Genomic DNA, 9,570 nt, shown 5'->3' with positions numbered 1-9,570 from the left:
TCTTGCGCGGTATGGTACGCCTCAACTGGCATGGACGGGCGGAATTCACTGTCCAAATGAAACAAAGCATTCTGGGAGCCAGTGCTCTAAATGTCAACGTGAAGAAATGCAAAAAGGTGGGTATAAAGGACAGGGGTAAGAATGACTCCCGTGCAGAGTTTATTGAGCAGTTTCGCTTTGTGCTATCCATTGTGCTTCATTTGGTATGGACCGGTGGAATCCAACTGTCCATTAAAACAAAGCTTTGCGAAGACTTTTGATCATGCTGACGTAATGTGACTTCTGCCCAGCGCTCTAAATGTCAACGTGAAGAAATGCAACAAGGCATGGCTACACAAAGCGAGTAACAATCGCTCTCTTGAGGTGCGGCTAGAGCAGTGTGGCGCTTGCGCTGCCTGGTGCGCTTCAACTGGCATGGACCGGGAGAATCCGACTCTCCAAATAAAACAATGCATTTTGAGGGCCGTTGACCATGCTGACGCAATGTGATTTCTGCCCAGGTCTGTAAATGTCAACGTGCAGAAATGAAAAAAAAAGGCGTGGTTAAACGACAGGAGTAATAATGACTCCCTTGCAGTGTGCATTCAGCTGTGCCGCTTTGCACTTTCCATTGCGCTTGAACTGGTATAGACCGGGGGAATCCGACTGTCCATTTAAAACAAAGCATTGCGGGGACTTTTGACCACACTGACGCAATGTGATTTCTGCCCAGTCCCCTATATGTCAACTTGATAAAATGCAACAAGGCGTGGGTAAACGAAGAGACTAACAATGACTCCCATGAGGTGCGACTAGAGCAGCACAGGTCTCCACTGTCTGGTGTGGCTTACCTGGCATGCACCGCGGGAATCTCACTGTGCACTTAAAACAAACGATTGTGAAGGCTGTTGCCGATGCTGACACTATGTGATTTCTGCCCAGTGCTATTTAATGTCAACGTGAAGAAATGCAAGAAGGTGTGAATGCGATGAGAGTAACAATGACTCCCGCGAGGTGCGACTAGAGCAGTGCGGCTCTTGCGCAGTCTGCTGCACTCCAACTGGCATAGATCGGGGGAATCCGACTGTCCATTTAAAACAAATAATTGCGCGGGCCGTTCACCATGCTGACGCAATGTGATTTCTGCCTAGTGCTATAAACGGCAAAGTGATGAAATAAAGAAATGCCTGGATAAAGGACAGGTGTAAGAGTGACTCCTGTGAGGTGCGGCTGGAGCAGTGCAGCTCTTGCGCGGTATGGTACGCCTCAACTGGCATGGACGGGAGGAATTCACTGTCCAAATGAAACAAAGCATTCTGGGAGCCAGTGCTCTAAATGTCAACGTGAAGAAATGCAAAAAGGTGGGTATAAAGGACAGGAGTAAGAATGACTCCCGTGCAGAGTTTATTGAGCAGTTTCGCTTTGTGCTATCCATTGTGCTTCATTTGGTATGGACCGGTGGAATCCAACTGTCCATTAAAACAAAGCTTTGCGAAGACTTTTGATCATGCTGACGTAATGTGACTTCTGCCCAGCGCTCTAAATGTCAACGTGAAGAAATGCAACAAGGCATGGCTACACAAAGCGAGTAACAATGGCTGTCTTGAGGTGCGGCTAGAGCAGTGTGGCGCTTGCGCTGCCTGGTGCGCTTCAACTGGCATGGACCGGGAGAATCCGACTCTCCAAATAAAACAATGCATTTTGAGGGCCGTTGACCATGCTGACGCAATGTGATTTCTGCCCAGGTCTGTAAATGTCAACGTGCAGAAATGAAAAAAAGGCGTGGTTAAACGACAGGAGTAAGAATGACTCCCTTGCAGTGTGGATTCAGGAGTGGCGCTTTATGCTATCTGTTGTGCATCAACTGGCATGGACCGGCTGAAACTGACTGTCCACTTAAAACAAAGCATTGCAAGGACTTTTGACGATGCTGACGCAATGTGATTTGTGCCCAGGGCTCTAAATGTCAATCTGAGGAAATGGAACAAAGCGTGGGTGAAGGACGTTAGTAACAATGACTCCCTTAAGGTGCGGCTAGAACAGTGCTGCTTTGCACTGTCTGGTGTGGTTCAACTGGAATGCACAGGGGGAATCTTACTGTGCTTTTAAAAGATATAATTGCGAGGGCGGTTGACCATTTTTATGCAAGGTGATTTGTGCCCAGTGCCCTAAATGTCAACCTGAAGAAATAGAACAAGGCGTGGGGTAGCTAAGTGAGTAACAATGACTCCCTTGAGCTGCGACAAGAGCAGTGCGGCTCTAGCGCTGCCTGGTGCACTTCAACTGGGATAGATCGGGGTAATCCGACTGTCCATTTAAAACAAATGATTGCGAGGGCCGTTGACCATGCTGACGCAATTTGATTTCTGCCTAGTGCTTTAAACGTGAAATAAATAAATTAAGGAAAGGGCTGGATAAACGACAGGAGTAACTATGACACCCTTTAGGTGCGGCTAGCGCAGTGCAGCTCTTGCGCGGTCTGGTGCGAATGAACTGGCATGGACTGACAGAATCCACTGTCCAAATAAAACAAACCATTCTGGGGGCCGTTGAGCATGCTGACGCAGTGTGATTTCTGCACAGTGCTCTAAATGTCCAAGTGAAAAAATGAAAAAAAGGCGTGGATAAAAGACAGGAGTAAGAATGACTCCCTTGCAGTGTGGATTGAGCTGTGCCGCTTAGCACTTTCCGTTGCGCTTCAACTGGTATGGACCGGGAGAATCTGACTGTCCATTTAAAACAAAGCATTGCGAGGACTTTTGACCATGCTGATGCAATGTGATCTCTGCCCAGTCCCCTATATGTCAACTTGATAAAATCAACAAGGCGAGGGTAAACGAAGAGACTAACAATGACTCCCATGAGGTGCGACTAGAGCAGCACGGCTCTGCACTGTCTGGTGTGGCTTACCTGGCATGCACCGGGGGAATCTCACTGTGCACTTAAAACAAATGTTTGTGAAGGCTGTTGCCGATGCTGACGCAATGTGATTTCTGCCTAGTGCTCTAAACGGCAAAGTGATGAAATAAAGAAATGCCTGGATAAAGGACAGGTGTAACAGTGACTCCTGTGAGGTGCGGCTGGAGCAGTGCAGCTCTTGCGCGGTATGGTACGCCTCAACTGGCATGGACGGGCGGAATTCACTGTCCAAATGAAACAAAGCATTCTGGGAGCCAGTGCTCTAAATGTCAACGTGAAGAAATGCAAAAAGGTGGGTATAAAGGACAGGGGTAAGAATGACTCCCGTGCAGAGTTTATTGAGCAGTTTCGCTTTGTGCTATCCATTGTGCTTCATTTGGTATGGACCGGTGGAATCCAACTGTCCATTAAAACAAAGCTTTGCGAAGACTTTTGATCATGCTGACGTAATGTGACTTCTGCCCAGCGCTCTAAATGTCAACGTGAAGAAATGCAACAAGGCATGGCTACACAAAGCGAGTAACAATCGCTCTCTTGAGGTGCGGCTAGAGCAGTGTGGCGCTTGCGCTGCCTGGTGCGCTTCAACTGGCATGGACCGGGAGAATCCGACTCTCCAAATAAAACAATGCATTTTGAGGGCCGTTGACCATGCTGACGCAATGTGATTTCTGCCCAGGTCTGTAAATGTCAACGTGCAGAAATGAAAAAAAAAGGCGTGGTTAAACGACAGGAGTAAGAATGACTCCCTTGCAGTGTGCATTCAGCTGTGCCGCTTTGCACTTTCCATTGCGCTTGAACTGGTATAGACCGGGGGAATCCGACTGTCCATTTAAAACAAAGCATTGCGGGGACTTTTGACCACACTGACGCAATGTGATTTCTGCCCAGTCCCCTATATGTCAACTTGATAAAATGCAACAAGGCGTGGGTAAACGAAGAGACTAACAATGACTCCCATGAGGTGCGACTAGAGCAGCACAGGTCTCCACTGTCTGGTGTGGCTTACCTGGCATGCACCGCGGGAATCTCACTGTGCACTTAAAACAAACGATTGTGAAGGCTGTTGCCGATGCTGACACTATGTGATTTCTGCCCAGTGCTATTTAATGTCAACGTGAAGAAATGCAAGAAGGTGTGAATGCGATGAGAGTAACAATGACTCCCGCGAGGTGCGACTAGAGCAGTGCGGCTCTTGCGCAGTCTGCTGCACTCCAACTGGCATAGATCGGGGGAATCCGACTGTCCATTTAAAACAAATAATTGCGCGGGCCGTTCACCATGCTGACGCAATGTGATTTCTGCCTAGTGCTATAAACGGCAAAGTGATGAAATAAAGAAATGCCTGGATAAAGGACAGGTGTAAGAGTGACTCCTGTGAGGTGCGGCTGGAGCAGTGCAGCTCTTGCGCGGTATGGTACGCCTCAACTGGCATGGACGGGAGGAATTCACTGTCCAAATGAAACAAAGCATTCTGGGAGCCAGTGCTCTAAATGTCAACGTGAAGAAATGCAAAAAGGTGGGTATAAAGGACAGGAGTAAGAATGACTCCCGTGCAGAGTTTATTGAGCAGTTTCGCTTTGTGCTATCCATTGTGCTTCATTTGGTATGGACCGGTGGAATCCAACTGTCCATTAAAACAAAGCTTTGCGAAGACTTTTGATCATGCTGACGTAATGTGACTTCTGCCCAGCGCTCTAAATGTCAACGTGAAGAAATGCAACAAGGCATGGCTACACAAAGCGAGTAACAATGGCTGTCTTGAGGTGCGGCTAGAGCAGTGTGGCGCTTGCGCTGCCTGGTGCGCTTCAACTGGCATGGACCGGGAGAATCCGACTCTCCAAATAAAACAATGCATTTTGAGGGCCGTTGACCATGCTGACGCAATGTGATTTCTGCCCAGGTCTGTAAATGTCAACGTGCAGAAATGAAAAAAAGGCGTGGTTAAACGACAGGAGTAAGAATGACTCCCTTGCAGTGTGGATTCAGGAGTGGCGCTTTATGCTATCTGTTGTGCATCAACTGGCATGGACCGGCTGAAACTGACTGTCCACTTAAAACAAAGCATTGCAAGGACTTTTGACGATGCTGACGCAATGTGATTTGTGCCCAGGGCTCTAAATGTCAATCTGAGGAAATGGAACAAAGCGTGGGTGAAGGACGTTAGTAACAATGACTCCCTTAAGGTGCGGCTAGAACAGTGCTGCTTTGCACTGTCTGGTGTGGTTCAACTGGAATGCACAGGGGGAATCTTACTGTGCTTTTAAAAGATATAATTGCGAGGGCGGTTGACCATTTTTATGCAAGGTGATTTGTGCCCAGTGCCCTAAATGTCAACCTGAAGAAATAGAACAAGGCGTGGGGTAGCTAAGTGAGTAACAATGACTCCCTTGAGCTGCGACAAGAGCAGTGCGGCTCTAGCGCTGCCTGGTGCACTTCAACTGGGATAGATCGGGGTAATCCGACTGTCCATTTAAAACAAATGATTGCGAGGGCCGTTGACCATGCTGACGCAATTTGATTTCTGCCTAGTGCTTTAAACGTGAAATAAATAAATTAAGGAAAGGGCTGGATAAACGACAGGAGTAACTATGACACCCTTTAGGTGCGGCTAGCGCAGTGCAGCTCTTGCGCGGTCTGGTGCGAATGAACTGGCATGGACTGACAGAATCCACTGTCCAAATAAAACAAACCATTCTGGGGGCCGTTGAGCATGCTGACGCAGTGTGATTTCTGCACAGTGCTCTAAATGTCGAAGTGAAAAAATGAAAAAAAAAGCGTGGATAAAAGACAGCAGTAAGAATGACTCCCTTGCAGTGTGGATTGAGCTGTGCCGCTTTGCACTTTCCGTTGCGCTTCAACTGGTATGGACCGGGAGAATCTTACTGTCCATTTAAAACAAAGCATTGCGAGGACTTTTGACCATGCTGATGCAATGTGATCTCTGCCCAGTCCCCTAAATGTCAACGTGATAAAATGCAACAAGGCGAGGGTAAACGAAGAGACTAACAATGACTCCCATGAGGTGGGACTAGAGTAGCGCGGCTTTGCACTGTCTGGTGTGGTTTACCTGGCATGCAACGGGGAAATCTAACTCTGCCATGAAAAGAAATGATTGCGAAGGCCGTTGACCATGCTGACACAATGTGATTTCTGCCCAGTGCTATTTAATGTCAACGTGAAGAAATGCAAAAAAGGTGTGTGTAAGCGATGAGAGTAACAATAACACCCTTGAGGTGTGACTAGAGCAGCGCAGCATTTGCACAGTCTGCTGCACTCCAGCTGGCATAGATCGGGGGAATCCGACTGTCCAATTAAAACAAATGATTGTGAGCGCCGTCGACCATGCTGACGGAATGTGATTTCTGCCCAGTGCTCTAAACGTCAAAGTGAAGTAATTAAAAAAAAGGACGGATAAACGACAGGAGTAACAATGACTCCCTCGTGGTGCGGCTATCGCAGTGCGGCTATTGCGTGGTCTTGTGCGCCTCAACTGGCATGGACCGGCGGAATCATCATCAGCATAGGCCTGGTTACGCCTACTGCAGGGCAAAGGCCTCTCCCATACATCTCCAACAACCCCGATCATGTACTAAGTGTGGCCATGTCGTCCCTGCAAACTTCTGAATCTCATGCGCCCGCCTAACTTTCTGCCACCCTCTGCTAAGCTTCTCTTCCCTTGGAATCCATTCCGTAACCCTCAATGACCATCGGTTATCTTCCCTCCTCATTGCGTATCCTGCCCATGCCCCTTTCTTTTTCTTGATTTCAACTAAGATGTCATTAAGTCGCGTTTGTTCCCTCACCCAATCTGCTCTTTTCTTATCCTTGAACGTTACACCTATCATTCTTCTTTCCATAGCTCGTTGTGTCGTCCTCAATATGAGCAGAACCCTTTTCGTAAGCCTCAAGGTTTCTGCCCCATAGGTGAGTGCTGGTAGGACACAGGTATTATATACTTTCCTCTTGAGGGGATAACGGCAACCTGCTATTCATCATCTGAGAATGCCTGCCAAACGCACCCCAGCCCATTCTTGTTCTTCTGAATATTTCTGTCTTATGATCCGCATCCGCTGTCACTACCTGACCTAAGTTGGTGTATTCCCTTACGACTTCCAGTGCCTCGCTGCCTATTGTAAATTGCGGTTTTCTTCGGAGACTGTTAAGCATTACTTTAGTTTCCTGCAGAATAATTTTTAGACCCACTCTTCTGCTTTGCCTATCCAGGTCACTGAACATGCATTGCAATTGGTCCCCTGAGGTACTAAGCAAGGCAATGTCATCAGCGAATCGCGAGTTACCAAGCTATTCTCGATTAACTTTTATCCCCAATTCTTCCCAATCCATGTCTCTGAATACCTCCTGTAAAATAAAATGCCCAAAGAAAACAAAGCATTTTGGGGGCCGTTGACCGTGCTGACGCAGTGTGATTTCTGCACAGTGCTCTAAATGTCAAAGTGAAAAAATGAAAAAAAGGTGTGGATAAACGACATGAGTAAGAATGACTCCCTTGCAGTGTGCATTCAGCTGTGCCGCTTTGCACTTTCCATTGCGCTTCAACTGGTATAGACCGGGGGAATCCGACTGTCCATTTAAAACAAAGCATTGCGGGGACTTTTGACCATGCTGACGCAATGTGATTTCTGCCCAGTCCCCTAGATGTCAACTTGATAAAATCAACAAGGCGTGGGTAAACGAAGGGACTAACAATGACTCCCATGAGGTGCCACTAGAGCAGCACAGCTTTGCACTGTCTGGTGTGGTTTACCTGTCATGCACCGGGGGAATCTCACTGTGCACTTAAAACAAATGATTGTGAAGGCTGTTGCCGATGCTGACACAATGTGATTTCTGCCCAGTGCTATTTAATGTCAACGTGAAGAAATGCAAGAAGGTGTGTATGCGATGAGAGTAACAATGACTCCCTCGAGGTGCGACTAGAGCAGTGCGGCTCTTGCGCAGTCTGCTGCACTCCAACTGGCATAGATCGGGGGAATCCGACTGTCCATTTAAAACAAATGATTACGCGGGCCGTTCACCATGCTGACGCATAGTGATTTCTGCCTAGTGCTCTAAACGGCAAAGTGATGAAATAAAGAAATGCCTGGATAAAGGACAGGTGTAAGAGTGACTCCTGTGAGGTGCGGCTGGAGCAGTGCAGCTCTTGCGCGGTATGGTACGCCTCAACTGGCATGGACGGGCGGAATTCACTGTCCAAATGAAACAAAGCATTCTGGGAGCCAGTGCTCTAAATGTCAACGTGAAGAAATGCAAAAAGGTGGGTATAAAGGACAGGAGTAAGAATGACTCCCGTGCAGAGTTTATTGAGCAGTTTCGCTTTGTGCTATCCATTGTGCTTCATTTGGTATGGACCGGTGGAATCCAACTGTCCATTAAAACAAAGCTTTGCGAAGACTTTTGATCATGCTGACGTAATGTGACTTCTGCCCAGCGCTCTAAATGTCAACGTGAAGAAATGCAACAAGGCATGGCTACACAAAGCGAGTAACAATGGCCCTCTTGAGGTGCGGCTAGAGCAGTGTGGCGCTTGCGCTGCCTGGTGCGCTTCAACTGGCATGGACCGGGAGAATCCGACTCTCCAAATAAAACAATGCATTTTGAGGGCCGTTGACCATGCTGACGCAATGTGATTTCTGCCCAGGTCTGTAAATGTCAACGTGCAGAAATGAAAAAAAGGCGTGGTTAAACGACAGGAGTAAGAATGACTCCCTTGCAGTGTGCATTCAGCTGTGCCGCTTTGCACTTTCCGTTGCGCTTCAACTGGTATGGACCGGGAGAATCTGACTGTCCATTTAAAACAAAGCATTGCGAGGACTTTTGACCATGCTGATGCAATGTGATCTCTGCCCAGTCCCCTATATGTCAACTTGATAAAATCATCAAGGCGTGGGTAAACGAAGAGACTAACAATGACTCCTATGAGGTGCGACTAGAGCAGCACGGCTCTGCACTGTCTGGTGTGGCTTACCTGGCATGCACTGGGGGAATCTCACTGTGCACTTAAAACAAATGATTGTGAAGGCTGTTGCCGATGCTGACACTATGTGATTTCTGCCCAGTGCTATTTAATGTCAACGTGAAGAAATGCAAGAAGGTGTGTGTAAGTGGTGAGAGTAACAATGACTCCCTTGAGGTGCGTCTAGAGCAGTGCAGCTTTTGCACAGTCTGCTGCACTCCAGCTGGCATAGATCGGGGGAATCCGACTGTCCATTTAAAACAAATGATTGCGAGGGCCGTCGGCCATGCTGACGCAATGTGATTTCTGCCCAGTGCTCTAAACGTGAAACTGAAGTAAATAAAAAAAGGCATGGATAAACTACAGAAGTCACAATGACTCCCTTGTGGTGCGGCTATCGCAGTGCGGCTCTTGCGTGGTCTTGTGTGCCTCAACTGGCATGGACCGGCGGAATCATCATCAGCATCAGCCTGGTTACGCCTACTGCAGGGCAAAGGCCTCTCCCATACATCTCCAACAACCCCGATCATGTACTAAGTGTGGCCATGTCGTCCCCGCAAACTTCTGAATCTCATGCGCCCGCCTAACTTTCTGCCGCCCTCTGCTAAGCTTCTCTTCCCTTGGAATCCATTCCGTAACCCTCAATGACCATCGGTTATCTTCCCTCCTCATTGCGTATCCTGCGCATGCCCCTTTCT

This window comes from Dermacentor albipictus, unplaced genomic scaffold (genome assembly GCF_038994185.2).
Source record: "Dermacentor albipictus isolate Rhodes 1998 colony unplaced genomic scaffold, USDA_Dalb.pri_finalv2 scaffold_37, whole genome shotgun sequence".
Classification (NCBI taxonomy): domain Eukaryota; kingdom Metazoa; phylum Arthropoda; class Arachnida; order Ixodida; family Ixodidae; genus Dermacentor; species Dermacentor albipictus.
Note: the sequence above shows the minus strand (reverse complement) of the source record.